Here is a 15,352-nt window from a genome sequence, read left to right as displayed (position 1 = left end):
TATTAAATTTATCATATATAATTTCAGTAAATTAATCAACTTTACCGTAAAATAATCAAAAATTAAAACAAATTTTTAAAATTAATATCTCAGCTGAATTAAAAACCACTAAAATTAAAAATTCAATTTTTTTGGTTAAATTAAATTAATGTAAACTAAAATAAATTTAAAAAATTTAATTTTCAAAATCTAAATGAAATAGATAAAAATTAATTAGTTTAAATTAAATTATTAATTTAAATAAAAACACAAAACTAAATTTTACTTTAATCGAAAATTATTTAAATTAAAAATTAAATTAATTCATTCGAATTATAATAAAATAATAATAAAATTAAAAATAATAAAAATTTATAAGATATTTACAACTTAAAAATAAATAATTCAATAAATTAAATAATTCTTCAATAGAAAAGAAAAATTAAAAATTGTTTCGAAATTCAACAGTAAATTGAACAATATACAATTTTTAAAATCTAACAAAAAAGACTAAAATTGTTTGAATTTTTCTTTTGATAAATTGTTTAAAAAAAATTAATTTGTTATTATAAAATTTATTTTTTCAAAGGTTACGGCATGTTAGCTACGAGTGTCGATAATAACTGGGTCAATTTCTAGCCAAATCGTTGAATGTTTTAAAAATCAATGCTTTCCACGAAATTTTAAAAACGTGGTTTCGAGAAGAAACGCGTTCAAAGTTTATCAAACACTTTCATACACACTACGGTGCGCTCTCTTCTTTTGGCTATAACTTTAAAAATATTTTAAATTTTAGTCTGAAACTTTCAAATAATATTTTAAAGATGTTTTTCTGTGAAAAATGTGAAAAAAAACGTTCAATATTATTTTCTTCTTTTTCCTTATACTTTAATATTTTTTGTTCAAGTAGAAAAACGCGAAAAATGTATATTACATTTCAACAATTAGTAGAAGTCCTGTAATTAATATAATAAAACAACTGCAATGTGGGTGTGTGTGTGTGGACCATCTTTTTTTTTACATTTGTATTCATTAGAAAACTTTCTGTTTTTTGTATTTGTCAAATCCATAAAACAAGATAAATATGAGTCATGCTAGGTCGAAAAACTTGATTTTATGTTTTATTCTATAATAAGTTTATTAGAATTTTTTTATTTAGTTCATTGTCTCCTAATAAATAATAAAACATCTGTTCAATATTATAATAGAAAAACTAAAATATATGTTAAATGTATGTTAAAATCTACTATTTATTTCAAGTAGAAGATTACTACTTCCTCTTTCTCTATAAACGATTGTTTCTTTTCTTTTAATATTTATTTTGGGTTTAAAAAGAAAAATATTTTTCCAAATGAAGAAAAACGACACGAATGTTTGTTTCAATTCAATATTTTCATTTTCATATAAGAGCATTTTCTCTACACAGGATAGACTATAGGTAGAGTTATATCTTTCTTCCCTTGTAATTCTTAAAGTGTGATGGGTTAGATGAAGTAGGAGGGAGGGGGAAAAGATAAAAGAAAGTTTGTTCATATGGCTAACGGAAGTAGTAACCAAATCGAATTAGATGGGGGGGGGGCAACTGCTCGTAGAAACGCAGTGGCGTAAATAACAAGTGCTTTTAAGGTTAATTTTATTTTTATATCTTTTTCTTTCGTTAGGAAAGTTTAAGGTTGCTTTTGTAGGCGGAGCTCTCTTCTCTTCTCTTCTTTTTTTACCTTTTCTTCTTCGTTAAGATTCAATAATGGTGCGTTCGCCTTTCTATGCTTTTCCTTGATAATATTATTTCTCGAACGTCGTGAACTTTATAGTCAAGACAGGGTTTGCAAAGTAGACGGCAAACGAACCTTATACAGATGTTGATCATGAAGAAGAAAGAAATAAACACATCTTCGAGGGGGTCATTTCTCAGGGGAAAAAACCACCGCAATTAGATGGATGTAAGATTTTCATTTTTGTTTTCAATCAATTTGCTGTAGCGAACTTTTAGAAAAGTATCTAATACAGGTTATTAATTGCTGTTATATTATTTAAGTTTTAATCAAATGATTTATTTTTTTTTTATTAAATTAATAATTTTATTACCAACGTTTAATTATTTATCTAGTTTAATTGTGTAACAATGTGGAGAAATGAAAGGATATAAATAATAAATGTTTGTAGAGAGAACTGATCCCTCAAAACGGTTAAAGTTGGAGAGAGTAATAAAGACTAACTTAATCGAAATACATCATATTCAGTTCACTGACAGACGTTTATACTTATTCGAGTTATTGATCATCGAATGATTTTCTAATGGTAAAAATCATTTTCTGATATGAAAGTCGATGAATTTTTGAAATAATTTTTGCATGTTTATTTTGTAACAGTTTACTTTATTAATTATTATGTTAAAAATATAATACTTACCTAAAACTCGAAGATAAAAATTTTGATTTCATGTTTTAGATTATTAATATAAGATTTAATTTACTGTGAAATTTCATTTGTTACTTGAATTATTTTATTTCAATTAAAAAGAATTTAGAATTTACTATTTAAAATAGTATTTGAAATATTATTTCTATAAATGTACCTTGCTCTGAAATATTCACTATACGTGAACATTTAATTTATATTTATTTTATTTGCTAAAGCATTTGCTTCTTTTTCATTTTGAATTATTTGAAAAATTAGAAGATTTGAACTTTATATTTTTATAATTTATATGTTTATAATTTTATAATTTTATAATTATTATTTAATAAATAAAATGAAGAAAAATAAACAATTTTTTTTAATAGTTGAAGTTGAAAATTTATCTTTAAAGAGGTTAATACACAATATATACAGAAGTTTGCAAATATTTTGGATTTTTCAACAAGTATATTTCCTCGTTATTTTGTAGAAATGGTAAAAATCTTAAAATTTCAAAGAATTATTTGGTCAAGATTACATAACATTTCGTAATTTTAAAAGTAAGTTTCAACATCACTTGTAACGATGAATAGTTGAAGTGTTGGATTAAGTGAAGTCATGCGGACAGAATTCTTGAAAGAGATTCTTGAAAGAGATTCTTGAGACAAGATTTAGTCCGGATACTTCTCAACGAGATTTCTTATTTTATGTTTCATTAGGTCATTTCGAAGAAAATCTCCGAATATAACTCTGTAAAACCTGTATTGAAAACGTAGAATCTGACGGTTCATTATACTTAAAATAAACTAATACAACAATATCGTAATGTTAATGAAAGTTCTTCTGGTTAAATTTAATGTTTATCTATTTAGTAACTTTCTTGTGGATATTAATATCGAGAAAAAACGTTTTATAAAAAGAAACACATTGTAACTACAATTTCTTTATATCTTTTTTTTATACTAAATATTTTTTTAAATTTAATTAAATTTTTGATCATTTTTAAATTTGATATACACGTTTTATTCTGTAATCTTTAATAGGTAACCAATAAGATTTTTATGTTGCAATAATCGATTTTAACTTAAAATATAGACGTGAATTTAATATTTTTAAAAATATTTTATTTATTTGCAATTTCTATTTAAAGGTTCATATTTCTTGAATTCAGGTTGAATAATTTTTTTTATAATTACGAAAAAAAATATACGGGCTTTAAAAATTTGTAGATTTATACCGGACAGATTTGTATTCCTAGGAAGGTGAGATTCCATCGATTAAGTTATTGCGTGCTTAACTGTTTTTAATTAAAAACCGAGAATTAGTAAAAAATAATAATAAGGAAAAAGAAAGTGAATGAAACGAGTTAAATCTTATTGAAAATCACGATCCTGAATTCTTTTTGCGATGCGCTTTGTTCTTTTCTTGACAATGATAACCATTTTTCCTTTAAATTGGACTCCAGTGCGAAACAAGATCTATTGCTACGGTTGCAAGTCCTTTTCTTTAAATAAGAAAAAGCGAGATGACGGGTAAACGAAAGAGTGGTGAAAAAATTAGTAAAAGCATCCTGTATTTTCTGAGGCTACTGTTAAGAGAAATTCTAGCTTCCCACGTGTTCAGAAATTATTACGGAAAACAGGAGCGTACTTACTCTCTTTTGCTCTTCCTTCTTTTTTTTTTTCCTTTTTCTTTCTTTATATCTGTATTCAAATTGTTTTCACTTTTCTTTTTTTTCTTATCTTTCTTTCTTTCACATAATTTTCTTCTTTCTCTTTTCTTCATTTTTTTTTTCTTTTGCATATAATATGTGTTACATTTTTATCATTAAACTCTAACGAATTTAAAGCTAATTTAAAAACTGGATTTTATAATTTTTTTTCCGTTCTACATACAAATGTAAAAGTCAATTATATTCCGAAATGTAATTATATTTTTGCGTGTAAGTACAGAAATGTTAGATTTTCGCGTATTAAAATGTTTAGTGGCATATTTCTATCAAAGAAGAACAAAGAAAAAAATATTACCTAAAAAACTATTTTTTTTACGATTATACAATTTATTTGTATGAAATATTTTATGTTATATAAGTATACGCTTTATATTGTCGTTAACTAAAATTAATTTTCTCTTCGCATCATTTGTCAATTTATTGGAAACTATAATATTTTTAATTTTTCATCATAGCTACACAACTATTTCCATAAATTAGGCTCAGTTGTGATATTTGAACCTATCATTGTACATTGATAAATTTTTTACTTATATATTATTATATATATTTCATTTTTTTTTGGTTACGTATTATACATTTTCAGTCGACAGAAATTCTATTAATTAAAAAAAAGAAAATAAAAAAACAAATATGTCATTTGAACGGTAATTTCAAAAGTAATAGAAACTTACAAATATATGTCAGCATCCCTGAATAGGATAAATAATAAAATAAAGCAAAATAAAATTCTACAATAATGAAACAATATATTTATAATTATAATTATAATTGTCGTAAAGTCAATAAAAAAAACTAATAATTATAGCAGAATTTTAATTCCAAGCGTAAGATTAATCATTTTATTAACCTCTTTATTTATATTTCTTGAAGTTTAAAAGTTTAATTAAAAACGTTTAAAAATTTGATCTAGTCACAAATTCGATCTTACGAAAAATTCGTTTATTGATAGAATTAAAATCATAATCAGTACTTCGCTTGCAAATGCGAATAGATAAGAATACGAGGTAAAACGAAAAACGGTTATAAAGTTCCAAGTCTGGATTGCAGAGTAAATGCGACATAACTGCGATGGATTTTTTGCCAGTAATTCTCTTACAATTATGGGATGAATGGTTTGACGCTTTATCATAGTTAAGAATTCATAAAAATGAAATTTTACAAGGCACACGAAAACAATTGTCTGCCTGAAAAACATTTACATGAATTCGGTGAAGGTAACAACTAAATTCTTTTTACATATCTGACAATGAGATATCAACTTTCGTGATTTTGAACGGTCATTCATCCCTATTAATACAAAGAAGTGTGATATTATATAATCCTTATTTTTTTTCCGAGCAGAGTTCATATATAGAAATAAAAAATGATCAAGTAAAACTGTGCCACCATATGCTCGAATCTATCTTGTATTAACGATTTTCTTAATTTTTTTAACGCAGAAAACGTGCATTGTCATATATATTTTATTTTACAACCAACAATGGCTTTCACAAAAATAAAAATTAAGTTATATGGCTTCCTCAACAAAAGCTAAGTATAAAAAACCTTAATAGTACGTAATTTTATTTATTTTTAATCTCGTATTGCATTAACTGACCATCCACGTAACTTTTTCTCTCTCACGTTACCTTTCTGTATTTCTAATAAACAGCTTTTTTGGAATTTCACGATAATATATCATTTTTATAAAGTAAATTTCGTTTTCCGTTCGAATTAGAACGTTGTTGTTATAAACGGTGTAAATTTCATAACATTTATTAATAAAATATTTCGAATTGTTTGAGTAAATGTGTAGGATATTTTCTAAATAATTTTAGTTATCGATAAAACTCGAATTATAAATTTTAAACAGATATAAACGTCATTTTCGTTAGTGTTTTCCCTGTTGATTCAATTGTTTTCGTTATTTAATAAACTTTATCAAAAGTTGTCTTTATTAGCGGAAAGGATTTATTCATTTGATTTCCTTTCTTTTTAGTATTTATTTGAATTTGAGTATTTCAAACATTATCGGAAAATATTCTCAATAATGAGTGGAATATCTCTCACGAGGACATTATAAATACTTTTGAGAATAGAATTGCAAGTCCGTGATATCTCTTTGGGTGTTTAACGATAACTGCAAAAGCACGAGATCCAGGCGTATTTTACGTAACGATTTTCTTGAGAATCTTGATAATTCCAAGACAAAGATCTTTTCATCGCATAAAAGTAAGGGGGGGTGGGGGTAGGGTAATTCGGTCGAAAAATTGCATATATTTATGAATTTTTATTGAAGAAATGGTTAGTATAAATGATGCTATTCCAATAGGGCATTGTCAAGTCACATTTCAAGAATACTCTGTAAATTTTTTGTGAGAAAATATAACGATTTGAGCCAGTGGTAGCAACTTTTGTCAGGCGCCGCGGAAAAAACGCGTTTTGCGGTAGACATCAGAACTCAAGACTGGATCATCAAAAACAAAAAAACTCAAGCGATTCTGTTAGTTTATACGTTTATTTAGGTAGCCTGTCGAGAAAAATATTTTTTTTTCATTTTTGGATGTTTGGTGGCATTCTAAAGTCAAAAACCCGATTTTCGACCAAGAAACCAACATTTAAGCCCCTATAAAAAATACTTAAAATTAAAAAAACAAAAAAAAAAAATTCGAAAGCGTTACTTTGCTTAATATGTGTAGAAAAAGTTTACAAAAAATCAAATCGATCAATTCAGTAGATTTTGAGTGACAGTGTCCACCAACTTTTAAAAAGCAAGTTGTAGGAAATCGATATGTAGTTTGACATTGAGAAATTTCAAAATTCATCATAAATAAAAAGGTATTTTTTTTTCTTTTACTTGCATAGAGTCGTAAATTTCTGGTCTGTACATTATAGAACAAATATTTTAAAAAAATCGAAAAAAAAATTAAATACTCTCCCCCCCTAAGAAATAAATAGATGTATGTCAAGTACGAGCATTAACCCTTATCGGTCGCTAGCTTTTTATACGTGATTCTCGCTAGGTTGTAATTAGTTCCGTTAAATATGCAAAAGAATTTCAGTATTGTAAGAATAACATTTGTGTTAGAAATTATTTATTTTTATTTGCTTTACACATATATGAGATTCAAATAATTATTTATAAGTTTTTAATGTATGATATTTTTTAAAACAGTCTCCAACATGAAGGAATGGTTTTCTGCTGCACGTTTCACAGAAGTATACTGTTGTTTTTCTTCCTCCAGGTAACTTACGATTCGAACATACTAAGCAGTCATTATGTTTTCCTTTAGCATCAACTTGCAAAATATGTAGTTTTCAATCTAATCTCTCCTCATTGTCTGCTGTTGATGGCTTTTTATTTCGTGCAGTTTCACCGTCACGAAAATTCCCAATTAGTGACATAACTAATTTCCGAATAAAGTTTATATGAGACATTGGTTTACTGTTGTTATATTTACAATCAGCTTTATACAGAATATAAAAATTCAAGGAGGATACTTCAATTGTCCACAAAAAAACTTTCCGCCATCATTTTATTGATTTGCGTAAAAAACAATAAATAGATCCAAATTGATCTGAACGGTCCACTCCGCCCATAAATTTGTTATAATTCAATATCATTTCGAGTTTCTTAAGCTCTACCCGATTGCCATCGCGTGTCATTCTTGATACAGTTTTCATTGACGCAGCATCATATGAGCTAAGTATGGTAATAATTCGTTTGTCTCGCCATGATAAAGCTAACAGCTTTCTTTTTCTTGAACGGAATTTGATAATAGTCTTAATTTTAGAAGTCGGTTTTCTTATTTGTGTTGGCAGAAATTTTCTATTACTTTTTATTGTAATTGATAAATAGCATTTCATTTTAAGCAATTCCTCAGCCAGTTGAATACTGGTATAGTATCTGTCGACATAAAGATGATATCCTTCGGAATTAGGGATTGATTCGAGTAGATTATTGTACAAATGCAAAACGATCCTCGCACTGACAGGAAGTTCGGGACGAAGTAAAGACTTCGACGTAAGAGATCCATTCAATGTAGGGCAATATCGAATACACATATCCAGTATTTGAATCCGCCAAAACATACATTCGTATTCCCCATTTAGTTGGTTTATTGGGACTGTACGTTAAATAACTGAATCTTCCTTTGAATGGTACTACAGTTTCATCAACACATATTTCTTGGCCGGGAACAAAGTTTTGTCTAAACTTTAAATCAATATAGTCTAGAAAGTTTTTGACTTTCGCAAATCTTGTACTTGGATAATTATTATTGTTCAAATTTTGATGTAAATGGAGCATCAAACAAATTTGAAAGAACGCTTCCTTTTAAAAATCTTAACGAAAAATGGAATATTGCACGTGAAGTCTTTGGAAAAATAATTTTTTATGTCATTTAAATAGATTGTACCCATATTCAAAATCACACCAAAAAAAAGAAGCATTTCCTCATACGAAATGTTTTTCCAATTTTGCCAAATTGATCTGGCGCTCAAGTCTTTCTTTGCAAATTTTCTCCTGCGCATATAAGTTTGTTTGCTATGTATATATATTACTATACTATACTATATATATTACTGGAGATGTCAATTGCTCTGTTACGGATATTTAACTAATAAAACAATAGTGCCTGCATTTCACACAGAGCGAGTTTCGCCATGTTTCGTCTTGTCACCTCTCACGTGACTTACGACCGCAGCGACAAAGTATTGCTGTCACGTGAGAGGTGACTTACGACTGATAAGGGTTAATATTGGGTAGGCAACTAAGTGATTGTGGATTTTAAATAAGAAGGAAAATTCCAAATTCAATAATTTAACTATTAATTTCATAAATAGATAAATATAATTTTATTTATCAACTAATAAACTATCAAATAAATACAAAAAGTTATAAGAAAAATTCGTTGTGTAGATAATAATAAACAAAATTGCAAAATTTGCAAGCAATTTATGTATTCAATGTAATGAAAGGAATTTCTATGAATTTCAAGTGAACGAATAATAATTAATTTTTTCTTAAAAGTCACAGTGATTATTAAAATAGTAAGATTGTTGTATTTACTTGTTTAGATGTTTCAATTTACAAAAGTGATACTTATATTTAATTTAAATAAATGCGTAGTGAAAATATTTCCTATCTATTGAAATGTCTCATTGGAGGGGACATACGTTTCATGGTTAAGTCTTTAACCTTATTGGAGAGTCGTAACAATTGCCCTACAAATCCTGCTGTGATAAGTGCATTCCAAAAGTTCACTAGGAGTAGTTGATTGACCCATCACTCCCAAAGAATTACGCCGGAAAAGTATGGCTTTTAGCCGAGAAGAAGTCAATCGTTGTCCGAAAACTTCTGTTAATGCAGAATATCAGCTTCCACTTCCTCTAAGGCAGTCAATCTGATTGTTTTAACAAGTTCTCCGGTCCTACTTCCAATATAATACAATAAGTAGCAACCCCTCGTAAATTCCAGTGCTGATCGGGAAAAAGGTATGTTGTAACTAAGAGTGTAACAATTAAATCTAATTGTCCCGTTACATTAGTTAGGCTATCCTTACAGATAAGTTGCCCTCCAGTAGGAAGGGGTATAAGGGTTACTGGCTAATTCAACTCCCATCACATATGTATATGATATCAGATACAGTCTCATAGAGAAAATACATTCAGAATTTAATTGATTTATTGAGCAGTAAGTGTTATAGTAAGTTGGGTTGCTTCTGGTCACTCGTCAAATAAATGAAGATTCAAAGCTATATTCCCTCATTGATTATCCTCTGGAAGAAATTTTCCTAATTCCGTTAATCTAACTTCTTTCTCACTTTATATAAGAGACATGAGGATTAATCAAAAATCTTGTTCATGTCCATTTGTCTTACTGCAGATGATATCCGATTTAATCTCAAGAAAACTCCCAGTTGAGAACCTATGTGTGAATACTCAGAAAAAGAGAGGAGTAGGGCAGTAGGAGGGCAGTATTTATGGGTCTTATTTTATCAGATCATGAGTTAACCTTACCTGGCGGCATCGACCTCGTATCGGTTCTGTCTCGTTCGATATAGTTGGGCTGGTTGGATGATAGGTCCTACCTCCTTGGTAGAAATATAAGGAGCATAAACTCCATGTATACAAATGGGATATAAAAATAAAAGGGCGTTAGTGCTCTATTTTTACCAAAATGGAAGGGAAATAAAGCGGCAATTTGAAATAGAAATAATAATACGAAATTATAACGGTAATCATTTAAGTTGTTTAAGTATAAATAATTACAATTAATAAATAATTATTTAATAATTGTAAAATAATGTGTAAATAGTAATAATAATAATAATATTAAATTTAGATTAAATCCTAATCATTTAGTAAAAAAAAACGAGTACGTGTTATTCGACCTTTTATAATTTTATTCACTTCTCCACTTGGTAAACTTGTGACATAAGAATCTTAAATGGCTTCTTTTTGAAAATGTGAATCACGAATATAGTGACACTCACTTAATTATTTACTTTGAAGTAAACGCAACGGGGTCGCAAGAGTTAAAACGTAGGTACTTATATTATAAAGGCATAGCATGTACGGTCGTCTTTAGTATGTGACTCATTCTCCTACTTTTCCATTCGTTTTTTCTTCCTCGCAAATAAACTTAAGTAACGTTGATACCTTCTTATATATATTTGCAATTATTTTATATTTATTATACTTTAACGGAAATGAAAATCTGTTGTACATTTCACATTTACATATAATCTAACTATTTGTATAATATAAGACTTAAGCAATTTGAAATTATTGTCGTGAGTTCGTTCCTCATCAACATCAGTTCCGTACCAACATCATTGGTAGCGTTGCGGAAATCCTCGCGTTTATACTAGTAGTTGGAATAATATCTAATCACTGAAGGGTACAATTTAACGAGACGGTATGTACTATCACTTGGGATTACGTTAGAAACTATTATACATCCAAGATCAATTAACTCAGCAATTCCGCTGGCACTCCACATCTCGTCAGGAATATCATCCTTCTCCAAAACAGGTATACCTCTACGCTGAAAGTTCCTCCTAGCACTACTTTTGCCACATTCGGCTCGAAGGACCTCAAAATGTTTGAAGAATATAAGACTTAAGCAATTTGAAATTATTGTCGTGAGTTCGGTTAATTCAATGGACGAATGAGTGAGATAGGAAAATATAAATAAATCAATCAACACAATTTTACGCGGTATAGAACACTTTCCTCGGCATGAAAACTCTCACGAAGTTGAGAGAAAAGCCAGGGCAAGCGGAGACTTTATTCAAACAAATGATACAATAAGTAGTACCATGTGGAAAAGCTACACAATGAACGCATGCACCCTTTTTTGGTCGCGAGGGACTTCTTTCTTCCTTACGCTAGAGAGCTCTCTTACCTTTGTTTCCGCACAACTATTCGAGATACCGCAACCTACTTACAAGGGGACCTTACACTAAGGCCAACACGGATTTTAACGAGCTTTGATATATTAGTAGTATACTTTGAGGTTGTTATCGTGGTAAAGTATTTTGCCCTAACGCTCAACCATTTTTGAGAAAAAAGCTTTTGAAATTTTGGTTTATATTGTATACATGTTTATATTATCTTAAATTCGACCGTCTTTCAAGTGGCGCGCTAGCGTATCTAGTAGCGTTCTAGCTTCTCGTGCCGCTAGTTAGTGTTCGATCCTTCATGGGGGAATTTTTTTTTAATAATTTTTTTCTGTCTGTTTTCAAATTATTTTTTCATATTTTTTAATTTTTAAATATATACAGGAAAGAAAAAATTATTTATTACAAAAAAAATTAGAAATAATAAATTTTTTCACATCTTGCGAAAATAATAAAGGAAAAGTTTATCCTTGAATTACAGTTAATATTTTATTTTTTAACGGGTATATGAAAATAGATAAATGAAGATTTATCTCTCGCGATTTTTCAGGGATACTGGTTTCAGACCCGGAAATTGCTTGTTGGATATATATATATACCTGTCAATTAACATCTTTTATATTGTAATTTCTATTGTGTACCGAAGTTTTACATCTACTTCACAAGATGTCGCAGTCAACGTTGGATGTAGTTATCAGATTATTCAGTAATCTTGAATTGGACAGGACGAAAAGCTGCAGAAAATGCAGTGAAACGGGACATTTTGCAGCGGACTGCAAGAACGGGCCGACTTGCTTTCAGTGCACTGAGGAAGGGCACGGTGAAACGGCGCATTTTGCGGGATCCAGGAGCTGTGCGGTTTTCCGGACTGCACTGGAGGAGTGTAGAAAGAGGGCAGGACGATGGACAGGATAATACAGGGAAACCTGAACAGAAGCAGGACAGCAGACATGCTACTTCCTCAGATAGCTGACGTACATGACGCGGACATACTGATACTAAGCGAACCGTACAAGACAAAGACGACAAAGACATGGATCCCCCAACACAGAAGTAATATCAACATTGTACCTGGTTGGGGGAAGAACTAAAGGAGATGGCGGTTTAGTGGGTAGGCTTCGGGAGTCCCACATATCCACTAGTTAAACTGGTGGAATCCGTAACCTGGATTCCGCAACTTCTGTTCTCCTTTTTGAGGGATCTTCGGATCTCTCAAAAAGGGAAAAAAAAAAATCTTGAATTGGACGATTCAGAAGGAATCGTTTGTGCTTTTGAGCGGTGTGTCGGAAATAAGGAATGATTAGCAAAGTATATCTTGAAGACCTTTAATATTGATGTGCGAGAGCACGGATTCATCGCTTATGGAAAGGATATCTTCGAATTAAAAGAGAAAATGTTTGAACGGCCGGATAGAGATGAGTTTACATATTTTGAAGGGGAAATCTTACCATCATGTATATATATATATTTAGGGATATAGTCAATAAAGAGGAATTCTATTTGGATGGCCCTTTTCCTAAGGGATTTCTGTTTGATTGTATAAAATGTATGACTCATGGCCTGGAGTGCCCAACGTTTGATCCAACTTATGTTAACCAATTAGATGAGAGTTGTTTTGAAAGTCCCGATGATTCGGGCGCATGTGGTAGACAGCCACTATCTAGTGTTAGTGAGCAGCAGATTTTGGATGATAATAAGCAACAGTCAGGGGTATATAGAGTCCAACGTCACCTGGATATAATCCAATGTCTCCAGAATATAGTGCTGCTCAGGACTTTGAAGGCACATTTGAAGTAAGAAGATCCCTTCCACTTGAAGAAGTTGGAAAGTCACCTATCAATGATCTTGTATTATATTCTCTTCAACATTTATCTCTTGTGAAGATTGTATCAAGATACAATCAATAGTCCATCATCAATTATCATCAAAAATTTTTCATAAAATGATTCGATATGCATAGTACGCTTTGAAATTATTAAAACCAAATGAAAGAGAAATATTCTTAAACGTTAATCAGGTTTGTTTTTCAACAAATCTTTTAAAAAATCGTTATTCATGTAACAAGTCATCTTTTATTAATTGCGCGAGATATGAAAAAATTTATTGTTTTGAATGCTTTTACGAGAACTATCACTCTGGAACGTGCGTTTAATAAATAATAATAAATGTACAATAAATGTTATAACTCATAGATATAAAAAAATTATACATGAAATTTTTAATGATTAGAATATATACGATTGTTATTTGTCAGTACATTGAAGATTTATCTATTTTTATATACCTGTTAAAAAATAAAATGTTAACTGTAATTCAAGTAATCAATTTTCCTTTATTATTTGCGCAAGATTTTAAAAAATTTATTATTTCTAATTTTTTTTGTAATAAATAATTTTCTCTTTCCTGTATATATATAAAAATTAATAAATATGAAAAAAAAATTAGAAAACAGAAAGAAAAAAAATTAATAAAAGAAACTTTCCCCACGAAGGATCGAACACTGACTAACCGCGCGAGAAGTGAGAACGCTACTACTGACGCTATCGCGTCACTTGATACACAGTTGAAATTAAAAGAATTTAAACATATATACTACAAAAGTCAAACTTCAAAACCTTTTTTCTCAAAAACGACTGCGCATTTTGAAAAAACCCTTTACCACGATAACACCCTAAAAGTATACTACTAATATACCAAAGCTCGTTAAGATCTGTGGGGGTCCCAGTGTAAGGTCCCCTTGTCAGACATTCAGTCGCTGGATAAAGACTGTTCTAAAAAACAGTAGAGTTAATAAGGACATTTTACAGCATACAGCACTTGTCACGCAGCATCATCATCGGCAAAGAGAAGCGGAATTAATATAGATCTCATTAGGTGCACGGAAGAATCGACTGCGGAGTCGAAGACTTTTGCAAAGTTTTACGATCGAGAGATTGTATAAGACAAAACACAATTTGCCGAAGCTGTCCTGGGCAAAAGGCTAGTATAAGGGGAGTTGTTCATCATTTATACAATTATAACACGATAACAACCTCAAAGTATACTACTAATATACCAAAGCTCGTAAAAATCCGTTTCGGCCTCAGTGTAAAGGTCCCCTTGTTAGACGCGTTATCAGTCCTACAATGCGCGTTATACCTGTCGCTAACAACCTCAACTTGAACGTAGCCTGTATCGCTGCAACTTTATCCTACGTTGGTAGACCGGCAAGCACTGTAAAGAAACACCGCAACTCTCAGTAAAAGGAATGGTTGTAGCCTTGCAGCTACAACCCTCGAATGGTCGTGTCTCGGCACGACCCTAAAATAGTTGTGTCTCTGCAACAACCCCTAATTGGTTGTGTCTCTGCAACAACCCCTAAATGGTTGTGTCTCTGCAATAACCCCTAAAACTCACACGTTAGTAGCTTGGAAGCGCACCACAAAGAACACCACAGCTCTCACTTAAACAAAGCCAATATAGCGTCACTCTCTATTTTCAGAAACTAACACTCTCTCTCGCTATCCAGATCTGGACTACCGCGTGCGCCCTCGAGACCAAGGCCCCACGCACGCATCTCCCCTCCCACCTACCTCAAGACGCATTCGCATGTACCTGGCGCACTAAGGCGGTCCTACATGTATTTTTAATGTCCCCGCGCGTCCACACAACTCAACTAAGGCCATCGTGACCGATCCTGTTTAGGGTGTGATTCTACCAAATCTAATGACTCCACGCCGTCGCTATCTAACCTATTCCGCGCGCAATACAAAACGGTCAAGTACCCTAATTTCACCGAACACTAACTATAATATTAACGTAATTTATAAGTAAATACAGAGTTAGTCTGTAACAATTACGAGCTGGTAATATAACC

The sequence above is a fragment of the Polistes fuscatus genome, unplaced genomic scaffold, assembly GCF_010416935.1.
Source record: "Polistes fuscatus isolate 324 unplaced genomic scaffold, CU_Pfus_HIC Scaffold6, whole genome shotgun sequence".
Classification (NCBI taxonomy): domain Eukaryota; kingdom Metazoa; phylum Arthropoda; class Insecta; order Hymenoptera; family Vespidae; genus Polistes; species Polistes fuscatus.
The sequence above is the reverse complement of the archived record's forward strand: the minus strand, read 5'-3'. Positions refer to the sequence as shown.